The following is a 21,585-nucleotide window of genomic DNA, read 5'->3' as shown; positions in this document are numbered from 1 at the left end:
TCAGGTCTGTAGGAAGTGAGAAGCTTGTACGAAGCAACTGTGCTACATTTCTGCTGCAGTTAGATTATTTTGGACAATTACACCTAAACTATCCTTGGTTTCATCCAGCAAAATGTATAGTGTACAAACAGGAAAGAATGCCAGCCAGTTAGGGGTTTAATAATGCATGATTTTTATTCTCTTGCTCTGAGAACTAGTATAAAAACATTTAAACTAAGAAAAATAACTCAAGATGTATGGACCTCTTGTGCTTTATAAAAGAAAAGAAGGTACCTACTAATTTGCTCAGATATAGCAGACTTAATGGTCCTATATTTTGAAAAGATTTTAAGAATGGTTTCTAATATAGGAGAGGGAAAACATCCACTATCCCTTTTCAGAATTTAAATGGAGGGCAGTAAACATTCTTTACACCCAAAACCTATGGCAGCAGTTCAGATTTGACCAAGGTAAATGTAGAATGGAGATGTTCTAAACACAGCTAGGACTCAGCAAGTCTAACACACTAAAATCATATGATTACATTTTAAAAGAAAATACACAACAACCAAATAGAAATTTTGAGATTTTTTTTTTCATTTGAAGGTAATCTTAATGCTACTAAATTCACAAATGCTAATTTAAATACCCAATCCTATTTATCTAAAACATACATTGCAAACACACAGATATCTATTCTCTCCACATGTGAGCGCCCATTCATATCATGGTTTGGAAATGGGGAGAATAGATTCCCTTTAAACTGCAAGTTGGCAAGTCTTTCTTTACAGTTAACTTTAGCAACATTCATACAAAATAATAATTAACAATGATCTTTACTTGTTAACTCACAAGGAAACACCTTCAAAACTGCATTTTGTTAAAGTTTCTATACTAAAATGTAGAAAAACTGAACTACACAAATATTGAAAAGTTAAAAATTCCTTAATTTTTTATTCTCATTACCACTACCACAATTTACAGGGCAATATACCTGATGTAATGAAAAGAAAAAGACAAAGACAAAGCTACAACAGCTAAAAGACCTCAGGAATGTACATCTAATTGACACTACATTGCATTAACCAATAGCTCCACTTTGTGCAAACTGTGGCTATGACAGTCCTGAACATGAAGGGTTTCCTGTTTAAGCTGCAGTAACTTTTCTGACTATGGATCATTGTTCCTTCTGTGGCAGATTTTTACAGTTCCTCTAATGCTTTTGGTGTGACTGTCTCAAAGTAACCTGCAGCTTTCCTGACAACTCCTCACTCTCTCTCTTGCTGAGAACTGTAGCCCTTTTCTGCTGTTTTTAGAACCTTCTGCTACCATATCCACCACTTCCAACACCAGATCCATAACCACCACCATAGGGACTGCCCAAGCTTCTTCCACCAAAACTGCCCTCTTTTATGGGTCCATAATTTGATTGTTGTTGTCCACTCTAATTTCCAAAATCATTATAGTTCCCACCACCACTATAGTTCCCACCACCAAAATTTCCTCCTTCATTGTGACCATCATATCCTCCACCACCGCCACCATATCGACCACCTTGGTTTCCATATTCTGGTCCACCACCACCCTAGCCCCCTCTACTACTATAACCAGGACCACCGCGGTAGTTGCCACCTTCACCTCCAAGTCCATTATATCCACCACCACCTCCTCCATAACTACCTCTGCTGCCACCTTCTCCACCCCTCTAGCCTCCTCTTCCACCAAAGTTTCCACCACAGCCAAAATTATCTCCAGATCTCCAGAGTTTCCTCCACAACCCGTAAAATTGACAGATCCACCTCCATGACCTCTCTGTGACCCAGCAGACTGCATCTCTTGTTTAGAAAGGGCCTTTTTCACTTCTCAGTTATGCCCATTATTAGTATGGTATTTCTGAACAACAATTTTATCAGCTGTATCATGATCATTAAAGTTACAAAAGCAAATCTTCTCTTTTTTCCACTCTGCCTATCTTCCATAACTTCTTATGGTTTCAATTTTGCCATACTTTTCAAAGTAGTCTCTCAAATTATATTCTTCTATATCTTCTTTAATACCACCAACAAAAATTTTCTTTACTGTTAGAACACCAGGCTTTACAGAATCCTCTGTAGAAACAGCTCTCTTTGGTTCCACTGAACGCCCATCAACCTTGTGTGGTTGAGTACACATTGCTGCATCCACCTCTTCAACACAAGAATAAGTCACAAAATCAAAGCCCCTGGAACATTTGGTTTGGGGGTCTCTTATTACCACACAATCTATCCGTGTGCCCCATTTCTCAAAATGTTCTCTTAAACTATCATCTGTAGTTTCACAGCTCAGATCACCAATAAACAGTTTTCTCAACTGCTCTGGTTCATTTGGATCATGGCCCTCCTCCCCCTGGCCACCGCGATGGCTGGAGTTGGGCTGGGGGTGACCTGGCAGTGGTTTTACTTCCATTTTGAGATATTTAGCATCATTCGTAAGGGCCCTAGGATTTTGGAATGGTAAATATGCTTCAACTTCAACCTACTAATTCAACCTGCTGTATTAGCTCCTAACAAGCGAGTCATCCTGTCCTTTGAAACTTTTAAGCCAAGCATTGACTACTGTCTCTAGCTGTAAAAGTCCTAGATGGTGTTTTCTTCCAATGGAAATCTGTTTCGTTTGCATTGTGTTATTCAGTGTCGCTACCTTCATCGATGATTTTGGCTAGATCTCCTGGATAAGTTGTTGCAGTTTGTGATTCGCACTTGCTGCTTCACTTTCCGCTTTTATGTTATTGAGACAATGTCTTTCCTTAAGCCTCATGAATCAACCTCTACTCTTTTGCTAGTTTCCAACTTTTCTTCTCCAGCTTCCTCACCTCTTCCGGCCCAGCCTTTGTAGAACTGAAGAGAGTTAGAGCCTTGTCCTGGATTAGGCCTTGGCTTAAGGAAATGTTGTGGCTGGTTTGATTGTCTACACAGACAGCTAAAACTTTCTCTAGATCAGCAAGAAGGCTGTTTCACATTCTTATTATTCCTGTGTACACTGGAGTAACACTTTTAATTTCCTTCAAGAACTTTTCCTTTGCGTTCGCCACCTGGCTAACTGTTTGGCAACAGAGGCCTATCTTTTGGCCTGTCTTGGCTTTCAACATGCCTTCCTCACTAAGCTTAATCGTTTCTAGCTTTTGATTTGAAGTGAGAGATGTGCAACTCTCCCTTTTACTTTAACATTCAGAGGCCATTGTAGTGTTGTTAATTGGTCTAATTTCAATACTGTTGTGTCTCAAGGCAATGGGAGGCCTGAGGAAGGAGAGAGATGGGGAAATGGCTGATCAGTGGAGCAGTCAAAACATACACAACATTTATTGATTAAGTTCATTGTCTTATATGGGCTAGGTTCATGGCACCCCAAAACAATTACATTAGTAACATCAAAGATCACTGGTCGCAGATCACCTAACGGATATAATAATAAAAAATTCTTTGAAATATTACAAGAATTACTAAAATGTGACACAGAGGCACGAAGTGAGCACATGCTATTGGAAAAATGCCACAAACCTTCAAGATGTAAAAAGTGCAGTATCTGAGAAGTGCAATGAGGTGAAGTGTAATAAAATGAGGTATGGCTGTCTTTTTCATTGGGATTATGTTAAATTCATAAAGTCATTTAGGGAGAACTGACATTTTCATGATGTTGAGTTTTCCTAACAGAAGCACAATGTGCCTTTTCATTTGTTCAAGCCTATTTCTGTGTCTTTCCTGAGTGTTCTACAGTCTAGACACATTTTGACTGTCATACCAAGTAACAAGGCTGTCTCCCTCCCATCCCACGCACAACTTCCAGTACATATGTTTTCAGGCTCACCCTCTCATTTTTGTAGCCAGGATCATTTAAACCTGATCCTTCCTTTCTGAAAATCTGGGAGATAGGGAGAAGAACTGCACATAGAATGGTGAGGGTATGGGCTTTGCAGTTAGACTGCCACTGGGTTAAATTTTACTCTGTCATTTATCAGCTCTGTGACCAACAGCAAGTCCTTATTGGAAAAATAGAGATTTTTAGCTGTACTAGTTCGTTCTCACGCTGCTATAAAGACATACCTATGACTGGGTAATTTAGAAAGAAAAGAGGTTGAATTGGCTCATGGTTCTGCAGGCTGTACAGGCTTCTGCTTCTGGTGAGACCTCAGGAAACTTAAGAATTATGGCGGAAGGTGAAGGGGAAGTAGGCATGCCTTACATGCTGGAGCAGGAGGAAGACAGAGTGAAGGGGAGGTGCTATACACTTTCAAACAACCAGATCTGGTGAGAACTCTATCACAAGATAGCACTAGAGGGGTGGTGCTAATATTAGAAACCACCTCCATGATCAAATCACCTCCCACCACGCCCTACATCCCATATTGGGAATTACAATTCAACATGAGATTTGGGTGAGGAGACAGAGCCAAATCATATCATACCTTTCATGGAAATAAGGATTGGATAGGATAACATATGTAAAGCAGCTAGCACAGTACCTGATATGATTAAGAGCCCAATTTAATTGGTAGCTGTTACTTGCCCTGGGCACTGAATTTTCCCAGTAACTATTCTGGTAGTGAATAATTTCCAGTATGAAATTGAAAGCCCTATCACAGGCCTCCTGATATGTTTGTAACATATCATACACTGTTACATATATTTAAAAAAAAATCTATCCGTCTTCCACCCATGTTAATTTCATTAATTCCGGCAATACCATGCTATTTTGAGGTTTTCCTTTTTTCCCATGAGTTGGCATTTTTCAGACTTTATATTTCATCTCACTTTCACAAAATGCTGGACTAACCTGAACGTAGTGGCAGAAGCTTCACTAGTCTGAACAGTGATGGATCATCTTTTCCTGGAAGCCATCAATCAACAGTAGCTAACAAGAATATGGAGTGGGGCAGGAGTGGGAGGGGGTGCGAAGGTCACTTTACTTGGTTCACTGACTACTTGCTGTGAGCCCTTTTGATTGATGTAGTAAAAATTTCTGCTGATTGCATCACTATTTCAGGAGAGTGTTGACTTGCTTTCCCCAAGCAGATTTCTGATTTTAGTTGAGAATCAGCATTCTAAACTTTTACCGGTTCATGTAGACAACAACATTAATTGAGCACCCACTGTCTGCTGACTGCTGCACAACAGAGTTAATAGTAAGCAGAAGGCCAGGGATGGCTTGTCTTAGGGGTTTGGTCTGGCTGTACTCAGGGGACATGGGCCTGGCCGATGGGCAATTTATTGATTTAAGGAAAGTGGCCTGATGAGTGCTTAGCCACCATGGAGGGTGCAGGCCTGGGTGTGCTGGTTCACCTGACACAAGGGTCACCATAGGGAGGCCAAGGCAGGGGCAGGAATGAAGATTCTTTGTTGTAGAGGCAGGGAGTAAAGCTTGGGGCTATGGCCAATAGACCTAGAAGAGGCAGTCATGTAGTCCTAAAGCTTCGGATGAAAGCTATGGAAATCGAGCAGATGGTGGGGCAGAAGGTAAGCTAAGGTCAGAGGCAAGTAGCAAGCATTTCTCTTGGGAGGTGGGTTGCCATGACAGGCTGTGAGGGGAGATGCCACCCTTTGCAGAGGACAGCACAGGACAGCCCTGGGAGTCGAGCCAGTGAGCAGAGTCTCAAAGGGACCCTGACCTCAGGGTGGGAGAGGCCCTGTGCCTGGAGCTCACAGGCTCCACACTCCATAAGCAAAGCTGCTGTACCCAGCAGGGATGGAATCATATCAGTAATAACAGCACCTTCATTTATTTAGTGCTTTTAATGCTTCAGAGAGCTTTCTCCTCTTTTACCGCACATGTATAAAATGCTGCACTTTCCCTGGGGAGACAATGCCAGTGACTTCCCATCAGCTCTTGCCCTTTGTGTTGTTTTCCCAGAAGTGTTTATAGACTTGTTTGATTAAACCACACTTTCTGGTCTCATGGTAACCCACAGGAGTTGGAAATGTCAGAGGGAAACCATGTATTGTCCATAGCCTCACACTTTTTGAATTTTTAAATTTTAAAAAATACATTTGGAGGATATAAGTGAAGATTTTTTTACCTGCGCACGTTGTGTCGTGATGCAGTATACTCACACTTTTGTGAGATATGAACACACACATTCATTTCTTCAACTGAAAATTCTTATTGTGCACGCACAAGGTAGCAGACACTGCTTGGTGCTATACATGTACACATATTTCTATATAAAAGATGTGTGTATTTGTTATTATCCTATAAAATCTCCTCCTACGCGGAGGTCAGACTGGTGGTGGCCTGAAACATCCAGAACAGGAGTTGGAAAAGGGTCATCAGGGAGGCTAGAAGCTGCAGACAGCTAGAGGCTTTATTCCGTAGGAAAGACAGAATTGCCCTCAGGCCGTTGCTCAGAACCACTGTGTGTATAACGCAGCAGATGATAGCAGCAGGACTCACTGACCTCGGTGAGAAATGACAGCTGACAGCAGAGGGAGGGGACAGAACTCTTGAAAGCAGAATCGTTTCTTTTGAATTCTCTCTGGCTCTTCAGCACAATGGTCTGAGGCCATTTCGTTCTAAGCAGTGCTGCATTCAATAGCACAATAATTAATAGTCAAAATGCTACTAGCTCCTATTTGCATAGCTTTTTAGAATTTACAATTCTTTACACTATATGGTCTTATTAAATCAATGCAAAATCCATGTGGCGGCATCCGTCAGAATCACCTGAAAGTTGTTAAAACACATGTTGCTGCTTGCTTGTCCCTACCTCCTCCCACCTTGAGTTTTTGGTTCAGTAGGTCTGAAGTGGGGCCCCAAATCAGTCTTCCTGACAGTTCCCCACATGACTCTGCTGCTGCTGGCTGGGGCCACACTTTGAGAACCACTGCCCTCTGGGGTATGCGTGGCTTCTTGTATTATTATTGTCACTATTTTACATAGGAAAAATGCAGTTTCAGAGAAGTTGAATTACATAACCAAGGTCACCCAGGTGGCAGATTTCAGACTTCAGTTTAAGTCTTCAAAGAATAAGCCATACGTTTTTTCAACTACGTGCTATTGTCTCAGATGTTTTTCCTAAAAAATGAGTTTAACACATGTTAGATTTTCTTCAAAATACTTGGAATTAAAACCTTGTCATTGTAGTTTATTTGAAAATTTATGTCTGTGGCATATATTCTTCTTTGATAATACTGGATGGGGTTCTTGGTATGTCTAGCTTCTGGAGCACTTAGAACATTTAAATAAATGCTAAGAAATTAGGGTGACTGGGTGGAAAGGGAACACATGGAGGAAGTAGGATGTGAAGTGACTGGGACAGGTGCAAATCCTTTGGAAAAGAGCCATGAAGTAGTGGAAAGACATGAGAGTTAGCAGATCAGAGGGAAGCTGGTGTTTTAGGAGTATTTCCCTGCATGGATCATTTTGCTAACCCAGAATGATTGACTTTGATTTGATGTTGGTCTTCTCTAGAGGGAGTCTATAAGGGTTTTTTCCAACTAAACAACTATTCTGCTTCCAGGTCAAGAATGCCTAAGGAAATATCCTATTATGTTCATGGAAACATCCTATGATGTTCAAGAAAATATCCCTTATGTTCATGTTTATGTGTCCATTTTTCTTTTCTGTGAGTGATTTCCCAAGTCCTTTCCAAATCAATTACAGAATTATGAAGAAGCCTCTTAAGCACCTCTAAAGGCATTTTAAAGAAAATTCCAAGATCACTTATGTCCTTTCATTTCAAGACTGTGATAGCTGCCATTAGTGCAGAGATGTGGCATTAGTCTTTCAGGCTGTAACCAGGCTGGATCAGGTGGGGTTCGGTCAGGAAAACAAAACCCCTATAGGCATTTTAAATATGGAGAGATTTAATACAGGTATTGAGGTGCTTATAAAACCATGGGAAAGACTGAAAGAGTGAAAATCATGGGGACTGACATTAGTTTTGGGTTTACTGCCACAGAAAAGCAGAGAGCTGTTGTGGCTCAGAATCAAGAACCTGCAGGAATGCGGCTGGTGGCCTCACAGCTTTCTTCAGTGCTGAGGGGCTGCAATGGGAAGGAAACAAAAGAGGCCACCGCATAAAAATATCTGTGAAACTCACATATTCATCTGCCAGTGCTTCCAGAGCAAGAAAAAAGAATGTCTTCTTCGTCTCTTCCACCTTACAAATCTTGCAGGAGTGCAATTTTATTGATGAAATCTAAGAACTTTCAAGTTTACAGGATTCATTTGGAGTAAAATTTATGTCACTGCACAGATGTGGCTTTTTCTTCAAATTACCAACTAGGGGTGGACACATAGAATTTTGCTGGAAGTGGAGGTCTTCACATCTCATTACCAAACCTCTGAGCTACGAAATTTCACTGCATTTGCAGTTTCTATATTTGGTTTTGCTTGACAGATATTAATGACTTATTGATTGTATTTTTATTTATTATAAAACCTTAATTCTTAGGAATCATGCTAAAGCAGAAGCTTCCATTAATTAGATTCCCTCTCCCATAGGCCTTCTTTGGAAAGAAGTTTTATCACTGGAAAATAGGAAAGTTTTAATTTTTACTGCAAAAATTTAACAATATATCCAATTACCCAATTAATACAAGCCTGCTATGGTTTAAATGTGTCCCCAAAGTTCATGTGTTGGAAACAATCCCCACTGCAACAGTGTTGAGAAGTAGGACCTTTAAGAAATGAGGAGGTCCTGAGGGCTCTGCCCTCATGAGTGAATTAATGTCATTATTGCAGGAGTGGGTCAATTATTGTGAGAGAGGCTTTATTGTAAAGGCAAGTTTGACCCCCTCTCACTCTCTGGCTCTTGAGCCTGCTCTCTTGCTCTTCACCTGCTGCCCTGGGATGATGCATCAAGAAGGCCCTCACCAGATGCGGGTCTCTCGATCTTGGACTTCTCAGCTTCCAGAAACGTAAGAGATACATTTCATTCCTTTGTAAATTACTCAGTCTTGGCATTCTGTTATAGCAACACAAAATGGACTATGTCCATTATAAAAAAGTGGGAAAAAAGATAATATTTTATGTATTTATTTAACTAATATGTATTTGCTTAATCTGTGCTCCTTTATTGGAATTCTGATTGGTTGCCTTTATTATTTTTCACTTTAATTACCAATGCTTATATAAATGCTCTGATATATGCATCCTACGATAAGCAATATCCTTGGATAAATTCCTAGTAGATTTTTAGCATCTAAAATGATGTACTTTTAGAGGATTTTAAAACATATATTTATAAATTGACTCCCAGGAAGATTAGGATGCTTTTAATCTACTAGCTGTGAATAAAAGTTCCTGATTTTCTGAACTCTTACCAATATTGGGTCTTATATTTAAAAAGCCTTGCTAATCTGATAGTTAAACTGTATATAATTGTTTTAACTTGATTTTCTTTGATAACTAGAGAGGATGAAGATTTGTTTATATGTTATTATCTTTTTACATGTATTCTCCTAATGAAATTATACCTTTAGGCTATTTTTCCATTGAGTTGTTAGACTTCTTTAAAAATTGATTTGTAGTAGCTCTTTATTAATTAAGGATAAAATTGCTTATCTCTTATTTATGTTGGAAATATTTTTCTCAAACTGCTGTTTGACTTTTAATTTCATTTTATATTTATGAAAGAATTTAAAGTTTTTAGTTAATCAAAAATTCCTTCCTCCTTCTCTCCTTCCTTCCTTCCTTCTCGTCTTTCTTTCTTCCTTCCTTCTCGTCTTTCTTTCTTCCTTCTCCCTTTCCTTCCTCTTTCCTTCCATCCATCCATCTTTCTATCTGTATTTTTATCTTTTTCTTCTCTCCCTCCCTCTCTCTCATCCCTTCTCTCTTTCTTTTTCTTCTTGGTCTTTCTCTCTCTCAAAAAAAGGCAAGATACTGGTTAAGTGGGCTCATACATTTTAGAAAGACCTAAACAGAATTGCCAAGAATTGCATAGGAACGTTCAGTTTCATAAAACCCATAGTTCTGTAAGAAGGTTCTACCTAGATAATGACATAATTAGGGATGATTATGGCATTAGGGATGATGTAGGCAAATACAAACTCAGCAACCAAAGTCTACAATAGGCCATGTGTGAAATGTTTAAAAATTACTAAACAAATGTCATAAAAGAATTACTTCCTGTCATTTGGAAGTTAAAAATAAACTAGATGTAGGTTTCTCACTTATGAAAGTAATACATAATTTTGGCAAAACATTAAGAAGGCCACCAGAGGCCTTCTCACACAGTAAGACCTCTTCCAAACAGTTTCTTGTGTATCCTTTTAGAAAGTTTCTACATATGCACAAAAATAGAGAATATCCCTTAAAACACCTCCTCCATAGAGACATGAGATAATACTGAATGTAATATTCTGCAATTAATTATTTTGTTAATTAGCGTCAAATTTTAGACCTATTTTTACATCCCTACATAAAAATCTACTAGTCTTTACTGTATACAGTAGTATGTTCTATAACTATATCATTGTTTATTTTACTAGCTATTTCTAGATGCTCATTTGATTGGTTCTAGATTTTAAAGTTTTATTATTATTATTTTTTAAAGAGATGGGGTCTTGCTGTGTTGGTCAGGTTGGTCTTGAATTCCTGGTCTCAAGTGATCCTCCCACCTCAGCCTCCCAAAGTGCTAGGATTACAGTCATGAGCCACCTGGCCCTAGTTCTATATTTTTGTTCCAAGACAAACTGCTGCAATGTGATTACTGTACAGTTAACTCTTTTTTTTTCTTTTTTTTTTTTTGAGATGAGGTATCACTCTGTCACCCAGGTTGGAGTGTAGTGACATGATCTCGACTCACTGCAACCTCTGCCTTCTAGGCTCAAGAGATCCTCTCACCTTGGCCTTTGAGTAGCTGAGACCACAAACGTGCGCCACCACACCCTGCTAATTTTTGTATTTATGGGGTTTTGCCATGTTGCCCAGGCTGGTTCAAATTCCAAATACACCTCAAATATACCTGTCTTGGCTTCCCAAACTGCTGGGATTATAGGTGTGAGCCACTGCGCCCAGCCTATTGTACAGTTAACTCTTGAACAACACAGATTTGAACTCTGTGCATCCACTTATAGGCAGATTGTCTTCCACTTCTGCGACCCATGAGACAGTAAGACCAACCCCTCCTCGCCTTCCTCAGCCTACTCAACACGAAGATGATGAGGATGAAGACGATTATGATGATGCACTTCCACTTAATAAACAGTAAATATATTTTCTTTCTTCTTGATTTTCTGTCTTTCTTTGTTTTTGTTTTGTGAAGGAGAGTTTCACTCTTTTTGCCCAGGCTGGAGTGCAATGGCATGATCTCAGCTCACTGTAACATCCACCTCCCGGATTCAAGTGATCCTCTTGCCTCAGCTTCCTGAGTAGCTGGGATTACAGACATGCACCACCACGCCTGGCTAATTTTGTATTTTTAGTAGAGACGGGGGTTTCACTAAATGTTGGTCAGGCTGGTCTTGAACTCCTGACCTCAGATAATCTGCCCACCTCAGCCTCCCAAAGGGCTGGGATTACAGGCATGAGTCACTGCACCCGGCCGATTTTCTTAATAACATTTTCTTTTCTCTAGTTTACTTTATTGTAAAAACATAGTGTATATACATGTGAAATACAAAATATGTTTTAATCAATTGTTAATAGTATCAGTAAAGCTCTGGTCAACAGTAGGTTTTTTGGCAAATCAAAAGTTATATACGAATTTTTGCATGGGGGAGTCAGCAACCCTCACCACTGCATTGTTCAAGGGTCAATTGTATTTATATTTACTGTGTCTTGGTCAAGAAATTTGTGGATAAAATCTCTGAAGTAAATTCTTGCAATAGAAAGTATGTGAATGAAAAACTTTGGAAGAGCCCTCAAAATATGGTGCCAATTCATTTCCTTACTGGCAGTGTATACAAATGTAGAGGAAAGCTTAACATGTACATTTCAATTTAAAATTGTTCACAAAATAGATCAGATTTGCCTAGTTTTAAACCAGAGTGCTACACCAGGCTTCTAGAAGCAGAGGTCAATGAGAGACTAACATGGAAATTACTGAAAAATCAGAATTATTTCAGAAAATAGGCTAAGTAGACATTAAGTTCCTCTGTTTTCCATGTTTGAGTCATAGCTCTTACATAGTTTTCCTTAGGAGATTGTTTCTAATATTTCTCTTTTTAATAATTTCAGCTTTTATTTTAGATTCAGGGCATACATATGCAGGTTTGTTACCTGGGTGTATATTGCATGATGCTGAGATTTGGGGTACACTTGATCCCATCACCCAGGCACTGAGCATAGTACCCAATAGTTAGTCTTTCAATCCTCGCCTCGCTTCCCTTCCTCTCTGCTCTAGTAGTCCCCAGTGTTTATTGTTGCCATATTCACATCCATGTAGACTCAATGTTTATAACTTGTAAGTGAGAACATGCGGTATTTGATTTGCTGTGTTCCTGTGTGAATTCACTTTGTTTCTAATATTTCAATCACATATTTTGTTGGCTATTCATTTCCCTTCTTTTGAGTTACTTCTGTTTGCCCTGATTTAATTCCCTTTTAATCATAATGAATAACTTCTCTCATTTCCTTTAGGAGTTATTTGTTTTCTCCATTTCTCAGGGACTGCCTAATTACTTGCTGTGTGGATGTGGGTGCCTTCATGCCCGCATGCTTTCAGATTCGCCCACCTCGGTTCAATGATAGTGCCACTTGATATTATCTTCAAATGTTCCAGTATTTTCCTTGATCAGTAGAGTTTTATGCATGTGCAAGATTAGTGGTCAAAGTAATAATTTTTTATAAGACCTAATATGATTAATTTTGTTATTTCCATTATGAATGTAAATAACAATGTGTCTCAATTCAGATGTGATCTTCTTATGTAAGTCTTTTGTTTGATAAAACATAATCTCTATAAGTAATTAATATTCACATTCTTTTCTTTTTTAAAAAATCACTTTATTGGGGTATAAGCTGTACATATAAGAATACACCTGTGGGACTGGGCATGGTGGCTCATGCCTGTAATCCCGGCACTTTGGGAGGCGAGGGCAGATCCCTTGAAGTTGGGAGTTTGAGACAAGCCTGGGCAACATGGTGAAACCCCATCTGTACTTAAAAATACAAAAATTAGCCAGGTGTGGTGGTGCACACCTGTCGTCCCAGCTACTGGGGAGGCTCAGGCATGAGAAATGTTTGAACCTGAGAGGTAGAGGTTGCAGTGAGTCGAGATCGCACCGCTGCACTCCAGCCTAGGTGACAGAGCAGGACTGTCTCAAAAACAACAACAAAAAATACACCTATGAAACCATCACCACAATTCATGCCATAAACATACCCATGACATACCCATATGCGTCATCTCAAAAAGTTTCCTCCTACCCTCTTGATTATTTTTTGTGATGAGAACACTTAATATAAGATCTTAGCAAATTTGTAAGTAGACAATATAGTATCATTATTGTTTACATTCTTTATGAGCATTCACTAATGATTTTTCAAAATAATTCTGACAGCTTTACATTTCATATATTATTAAGCAATGTGTATAATGAGCTTGTTTATTTGGATAAGACAAGTTCAAATTACCATTCATAGTTTTGTGGAAAATATTAGGTTGAGATCTGACAGCAATAAAAATATGGTAACAAATATTAACAACTTTTACCTCTGGATAGCGGGGAGTTCTTTTTATTTTGTTTGCTTACCTATATTTAAAAATGTGTTAATAATAACCACATATGGCTTTATTTGAAAAATAAATAACATTTTAAACACAGTGTGTTTTTCAACAGAGCTCAGAGAAGATACATGGAAAGAAAAAGAAAGGAGTATAGAATATAGAGTGTATGAGATGCTGGCTCACAATTTATGATTCTGTTCCTTCAGTGATTCTTAAGGGAGTTGAGCAAAAATAATTTTTATGTCCTTTATTCTTTCTAGAAATGGATTATTTAAGAAGGTGAACATACTTAATTTTTCAAATTTTATGACCTTGTATATGAAAAAAACAAAACAAAACGTGAACACTGGAGACTTTCCACTTGCAAATAATCTTTTCAGGTTTTCCTGAGCAGAATTCTATGCATTCAAAAATGAATATACTAAGCATCTGTATTAATTTGCTAGGGATGCCATAATAAAGTACTACAAACTGAGTTGATTAAATGACAAATTTATTTTCTAACAGCTCTGGAGGCTAGAAGTCCAAGATCATGGTGTTGGCAGATTTGTTCTGAAGGCCATCTTCTTTTTTATTATTTTAATAGTTTTGGGGGTACAGGTAGTTTTTGGTTACATGGATGAGTTCTTTAGTGGTGATTTCTGAGATTTTAGCGCACCCATCACCCGAGCAGTGTACACTGTACCTAATATGTAGTCTTCTCTCACCCTCTTTAACCTTCTCTCACCCCCAAGTTTCCAAAGTCCATTATATCATTCTTATGGCTTTGTGTTCTCATAGCTTAGCTCCCACTTATAAGTGAGAACATACAATGTTTGGTTTTCCATTCCTGAATTACTTCACTTAGTGTAATGGCCTCCAGCTCTATCCAAGGTGCTTCAAAATACATTAGTTCATTTCTTTTTATGGCTGAGTAGTATTCCATGGTGTATATATGCGACGTTTTCTCTATCTACTCGTTGGTCAGTGGGCACTTAGGTTGGCTCCATGTCTCTGCAATTGTGAATTGTGCTGCTGTAAACATGCATGTGTAGGTGTCTTTTTCATGGAGTGACTCCTGTTCCTTTGGGTAGATACCCGGTAGTGGGATTGCTGGATTGAATGGTAGTTCTACTTTTAGTTCTTCAAGGAATCTCCATACTGTTTTCCACAGTGGTTGTACTAATTTACATACTCATCAGCAGTCTAAAAGTGTTCCCTTTTTACCACATCCACACCAACATCTATTGTTTTTTGATTTTTAAATTATGACCATTCTTGCAGGAGTAAGGTGGTATCTCGTTGTGGTTTTAATTTGCATTTCCCTGATGATTAGTAATGTTCAGCATTTTTTTATGTGTTTGTTGGCTGTTTGTATATTGAAGGCCATCTGCTCTTTGTGTCTTCATGTAATCTTTCATCTGCCTTGTCTGTGCAGAAAATTCCTCTTCTTAAAAGAACATCAGTCGTACTGGATTAGGACCCACCATAATGATCTCATTTTAGCTGAATTCTGTAAACACCCTATCCCCATAAAAGGTCACATTCTGAAGTACTGGGGTTAGGACTCAGCCTATGAATTTGGGGCTGGGGGAACACAATTCAACCCCTAACATCATCTGAAAAACTTTCCTCTCTGTCGGGAAGCCCTTTGGTTCTGTTACCACATAGTGGATGTTATATAGTGGTATTTAACTTTTTTTTGAGTTAGGAATTTTTTCGAAAATGAAAATTAGGGGTCTGGCACCCAGAAAAAAGCACATATATATTAAGTTTCACATCAAGGCATTTGCAGACACCTGCCCCCATCCTCAATCTCTTTCTCTCTATGGACCCCTAGGATTAAGAACCCTGGTACAAATGCTATTAAAACCACGAAGTCAGGGAATTCAGTGATCAAATCCATCAACTAGCTCTTCATAAGTCACACAACTTATCAAGGCTCTTCAGTACTAAGTTGCAGTTTTATATCTTTCATCTGACTATTGATAATTGAAGGAATTGAAAGCAGTCCTGCAAAAGTCACCCTCAGTCCAGTAAAACCTAAGTCTAAGCACGGGTCAGGAGCTCTTCCAAATGACTGGAACAGTTCTCTCAGTTTCTAAAGATGTCTCCTGATGCCAGATTTTAAGCACAGATCAATTGTGAGGGATGACAGTTCTGCTTTGGGCGTTCCCTGGGTTTGAGCCTACTAAGAGGGAGATGCAGCTATGCTTGGCTACATCCGGAACACCAATGAGGTGTGGTCCAGCTTTGGTTAGTAGTGGATAAGAGAAATGTTGGCTAATTGCGTGGATCTCCCACTTGGGGCTCTTTTCCATATAGAACCCATCAATGCATGAGGCTCAAAAGGAATTTAATATTACTTGAAACTGGGTCAGATTTCCTGGGGCTGGGCCTCTAATCAGTTCCTGAAAATGAGGAGGATTAAGACATCTTTAACCTTGTTATCATTTGTAAATAAAGAAGATGGAAAAATTAAAGTCAGCATTTATAGAAGTGAGCTTGAGATGAGCCCTGTACCATGTCTATAGAGCTTTCTAAAGAATATGTGGACTTGAGTTAATGTTTGGACCTGGTGCTGAGAATATTTGAATGACCCTGTTTTTTTTTGTTTTTTTGTTTTTTCTGGTATGTTATATGAACGTGTCCATCTGAGGCCAGTTCCTCACTTTTTGTTTTGTTAGTGCAACACTTTGGCAGGGTTTGTGAGGAAAAGTTATTAATATTTGGTTTGATATTATTTCAGTGTTCTGAGACTTTATGTAGTTCTAACTTTTGCCTTATAATTCATTTAGATTTAAGTCCATTGTTAAAACTGAAAATGCTTAGTCAAGAATACAGTGAAACTGGAAATCACATAAAATTCTATAGTATATAGCTACATCAAAATTCTGTATATAGGTGAGAAATACAGTAAAACAAACAAACAAAAAGCTTAAAGATGTACTGGAAAATTTTAAATTAAATTATAAATTTTCAATGGCTCTGTAGTTTTATATGAATGTATTTTATTTTCTTTGTCTTTTTATTCATGTGAAAATTTATGTATTTTTAAACCTATGTTGTTTTAATATGTTTTTTTCTAGAAATTAATTGCTCACTAAAAATTACTAACAAAATCTAATTTTACTCAAAACAAATTGATTCAATAATGTATGAACTAAACCTATGTAATACATAAAACTAATTTATTTAAAGAAGGGAATTAGAGATCCTATACTTGATAAATGAAACCAGTATCAATATATTAATATTTTAGGCCGGGCGCGGTGGCTCAAGCCTGTAATCCCAGCACTTTGGGAGGCCGAGACGGGCGGATCACGAGGTCAGGAGATCGAGACCATCCTGGCTAACACGGTGAAACCCCGTCTCTACTAAAAAATACAGAAAACTAGCCGGGCGCGGTGGCGGGCGCCTGTAGTCCCAACTACTCGGGAGGCTGAGGCAGGAGAATGGCGTGAACCCGGGAGGCGGAGCTTGCAGTGAGCTGAGATCTGGCCACTGCACTCCAGCCTGGGCGACAGAGCGAGACTCTGTCTCAAAAAAAAAAAAAAAAAAAAAAAAATATATATATATATATATATATATATAAATATTTTAATTTTTTTCTTAAATATAAACCCTTTTCAATGTACTGGTTGTTTTCTCACTTCATCAACCTGTCTGTGCTATTTAGGTTAAAAAACTCATGAAAATACAAAATTAATGTTTTTTTTTTCCTAACAAGACTCTTAGGAAAAAGTTTATGGGTTTGACATTACATTAAATACTCAAAACAATGCTAATAGACTAAACAATTATCAACTTTTAACCTTACTAATGGAAATAGTATTTATAGTTTTGGGTAGAGATGGCAAGAGTTCCTTAGAATTAATTTAAAAAAAAAAACCTGACTTAGGGTTTATTCAGATCTGTTCCAGGAGCCAACCCAAGATACCTCATTGCATTTACATTTTATTTTAGTCATTTCTATTGTTCCCATATTTTATAATAATTGCTAAGCAGCAGAAATCCTGACCTGTGTGTGTGTGTGTGTGTGTGTGTGTGTGTGTGTGTGTGTGTACGCGCGCTTGGATATCTATTTTCCTCTTCTACGACAGAATGGTAAAAGTCATCTTTTGGGATTTATGGGATTTGGAATCAAAGTGATCTGAATTGTTTTAAAGTGACCTGAATTTTAATCCCAATTTTGCTACTTAATGTTGGGGCATTGATTAACTCACCTATGCTCTCTAAATTTAAGTTTCTTCATCTGGAAAATAGAAATAAAGTGATAATAATACCGGTCTCAGTGAGTTGTAAGGACTAAATATGAATATACAATGAACTGTGGTAGTGATTGTTGCTATTATTATTACTTATTGTCTTGTGAAGATACTAAAGGAAAGAGAATTATCTAGAGAACAGATTGGCAAGGATGATTTTTAAAAATGGGGGCGGGGGAATGGCACAGAAAAGCTACAACTTGAAAAATCAACTCTGAAATAATCAAGAATCAATTGCTTGGGAAAATTAAGAAGATTTTCTATTTCTTGCCAGCATATTTATATCAAAGTGTGTAACATGGGGCCTGTTTTGTTACTTGGCATGTTCCGGGCCATTTGTAAAGAACATGTTCAGCAGCTGTTGCTCTGGGAGGCAGATGGATGGATGACATTTATGAATTGTATTTTTCTGATGGAGAAACTGAGGTACCAAGTGATTAATTGTTTTTCCCAACCTTCCACATCCACGAAACATCGAATTTGAAATTACAGTTCATGAATATCTTCTGCCTTCCAGCTCTGCGCTGCGGAAAGGAGTACCAGTGGATGAGATGGGAAACGTGGTGGGGCTTGCTCTCGGGGGGCCAGCTGAAGAGTGGGGCTTTTGTGTTTGGTACAGATGGCCAACTGGTAGTGCTTACCAGAACTTCCCTCCCCTGCAGCCCCCACCCTCAAGTGACAGCTTTTTGCATCTTCTTGTCTAATTAAACTACCAACAGAGAATGCCAGTTATCTGCTTGTGTGACACCTCTGAATATTAAGTAGCTTTTGTAATTAATTATTTTTTGAAAGGCTTGATCCTCCATAATTAAATAAATCTTTGAGAATTAATACTAGGTTAGCACAGTATATGGACTGAAAAACATCATGAGTGACAACTTGGCTGTGAGGGAAGAATTTTGCATCCAATATAGTGTCTCTATTGATCAATCTTTGAGGCTCTGAATGCTCCCAATACTAACATCACAATGCTTTTTCTTTCTCGATATTCCTGTGCACCCAAGCGGAACCAATAGTTCTGCACAGGGTAAGATATAAAAATGCAGATTGGCTTAAATAACTTACTGTCCAACAGGGCAGTCTGTGTAGTATAGGAGAATACGTCGTAAGCAGCTGTCTGGCTCATGTTGCCCTTAGAGCTGTGACTGTGATGCTGTTCAGTAACTTTTGTGTCTTTTTGTGCTGGCAGTGACAAGGAAACCAGATAATGGATGCTGGCAAGATCTGGAAATGAAAGCCATGGAAAGGGTGCCATTAGTCAGGTGGTCGTGTTCTCTGAAGAGCTTGTGGGGTTTTGCAGACAGGCTGGCTCACCCCAGAGGACAGTCTACTAGTGTGTCACCACTGGTAGACCTAGATGGGGAGCCTGCTTTTTTTTTTTGGCCTTGGTAGGATCAGACAACTGGGGAAGCAGGACAGACCTGCTTCTGCAGGGATATTCTGTCTCCAGGACCTGGCATCATGTGATTCGGTTTGTTTGATAAAGCTGTTTAATATTAATCTTTAGGGATCTAGGCTATTTGCTACTCAATTTGTATAGCACAAATGTTTAACCAGAAGCAGTGTGGTGGAAGGGACTGTGAGTGGAGTTAGGTGAGCAAAAGGAGCAAAAGTGGAAAATGGGTTATACCCATGTATACATTTACAGACGATTTCCTGTCTGTTCCCTTCACCTTGTCCCCTTCTCTTTCCTCCTTCCTGCTTTCCCAATCCCCATCTTTCCCCTTGTCTATGTGTCCTGAGTTTGTGTTCTTGTTTGGTTGGCATCAGTATTGTCTTGCTTAGATTTTATCTTTGAGAGTAGTGGGAGTAGCATTATAGAATAGTAGATGTAGATGATGTCTTGGGAGTTCTGGACAAGCCATGGAGATTCTGAAAAGATTCCAGGGTTCCTCCCAGGGGTTTAACTTTTTGCTAGATACACTTAGAGAACCTGTGCAAATGCAAATCAGCAGGAACCCAGGGAGTTCTTACCAGCCCAAGGTAGGCAGGATAGCCTAGGGATGAAGATCATAGCTGACCAAGTTAGACATGGGGGTGATCCCAGCTCCACCATCCTGTTTTGTTTTCCTGAGTAAATTACTCAGCTAGAGCTGAATTCTAGTTGTAAAATGAGGTGATAACAGGTATTCCATACAGGACTGATGTTTACAATAGCAAAGCCGTGAAACCAATCTAAGTGTCCACCAACAGTTGGTTGGATTAAAAAAAAAAAAAAAAAAATATATATATATATATATATATATATATATATGTTGTGTGTGTGTATATATATATACGTGTGTGTGTGTATACCATGGAATACTACACAACCACAAAAAAGAATGAAATCATGTCCTTTGCGGCAACATGGATGGAGCCGGAGGCCATTATCCTGGTGAACTAATACAGAAGCAGAAAATCACTTATCATATGTTTTCACTTACAAGTGGGAACTAAATAGGGGGTGCACATGAACATAAAGATGGGGAAAGTAGACTCAGGACTCCAAGGGAGGTAGAGTGGGAGGAAGGTAAGGGTTGAAAAATTACCTACTGGGTACAATGTTCAATATTTGGGTGATGGGTACACTAGGAACCCAACATCATTACACAGGTAATACCCACGTAACAAGCGCATGTGCCCCCGGAATCTAAAATTAAAACAAAACACAAACCTAGGAGTGCTATCTGACTCAGAAACTTAGGTGTAAGGATAATGGTTCTCATGATAATTATCATTGTAATAATTAATATACATTGAATAATGTGTACTCCATATATCTTGTCTTTTGACACAGTAGTTAATTTTGAATACGTACTATATCTGTATGGCTTAAAATTTAAAAATTATAAGAGATATTTAGTAGAACTTTCCTTCCTTCCATCTACTGAGTTACCATCTCCCAGAGAAATAATGACTGCTTTTCATTTCTTCTATAACCTACCAGGGATGTTTTACACACAAACAAAAAATATGAATATATATACATACATACATCTAGAGAGAATATATCTTTTCCCCCTGCTTCATGGCACAAATAGTAACGCATTCTACATTGTTCTTCACTTCGTGCTTTGTGTTTAGTTAATCCTCACAGCAGTCCTACATGGAATAGCTCTTATTACCTCATTTCACAATTAGAATTCAGCTCTAGCTGAGTAATTTGCTCAGGGCAACATAGCAGGATGTTGGAGCTGGGATCACCCCTGCTGTCTAACTTGATCAGCTACTATCTTCATCACTGGGCGATCCTGCCTTGCTCAGACTGGTACGGGCTCCCCAGGGTTCCTCCTGATTTGCACAAGTTCTCCAGGGAACCCCATGTGGTATTGATTCTAACCACAGACTCCAGCCAATGGTTAGAGTGGCAAGACTCATTCAGCTCTGCACCAGTTGGCAATTTTTCCTATGAAGTAATGATTTTTAAATGGTTTTTAAATCATTACTTCATGGCATTTACAGTCAAATACACACATAACACATAAAATTTACCATTTTAACCAAGTTGAAGTGTGCAGTTTAGTGTTAAGTACATTCCCATTGCTGTGAAACCTATCTCCAGAACCCTTTTCATTTTGTCACACTGAATTTCTATACTCATTAAACAACTGTCCATTCTCCCCTTCATCAGCTGCTGGTCACCTCCCTTCCACTCTGTGTCGCTAAGAATTTGACTACACTAGGTGCTTCCTATAAGTGGAATAACACTGTATTGTATTTTTGTGACTGGCT

General features: G+C 38.7%; 1 protein-coding gene and 1 pseudogene across 1 annotated transcript in view; one reads left to right on the top strand and one right to left on the bottom strand.

Annotated features, from left to right (window-relative positions):
• The window catches only part of LOC105463327 (RasGEF domain family member 1B), a 789,062-nt gene that overhangs the window by 94,029 nt on the left and 673,448 nt on the right, over nt 1-21,585 (top strand). The window lies entirely within an intron of this gene.
• On the bottom strand, nt 1,227-2,424 carry LOC105496841 (heterogeneous nuclear ribonucleoprotein A3-like; annotated as a pseudogene).

The sequence above is a fragment of the Macaca nemestrina genome, chromosome 3, assembly GCF_043159975.1.
Source record: "Macaca nemestrina isolate mMacNem1 chromosome 3, mMacNem.hap1, whole genome shotgun sequence".
Taxonomy (NCBI): domain Eukaryota; kingdom Metazoa; phylum Chordata; class Mammalia; order Primates; family Cercopithecidae; genus Macaca; species Macaca nemestrina.
Note: the sequence above shows the minus strand (reverse complement) of the source record. Positions and strands in the feature narration are given on the sequence as shown.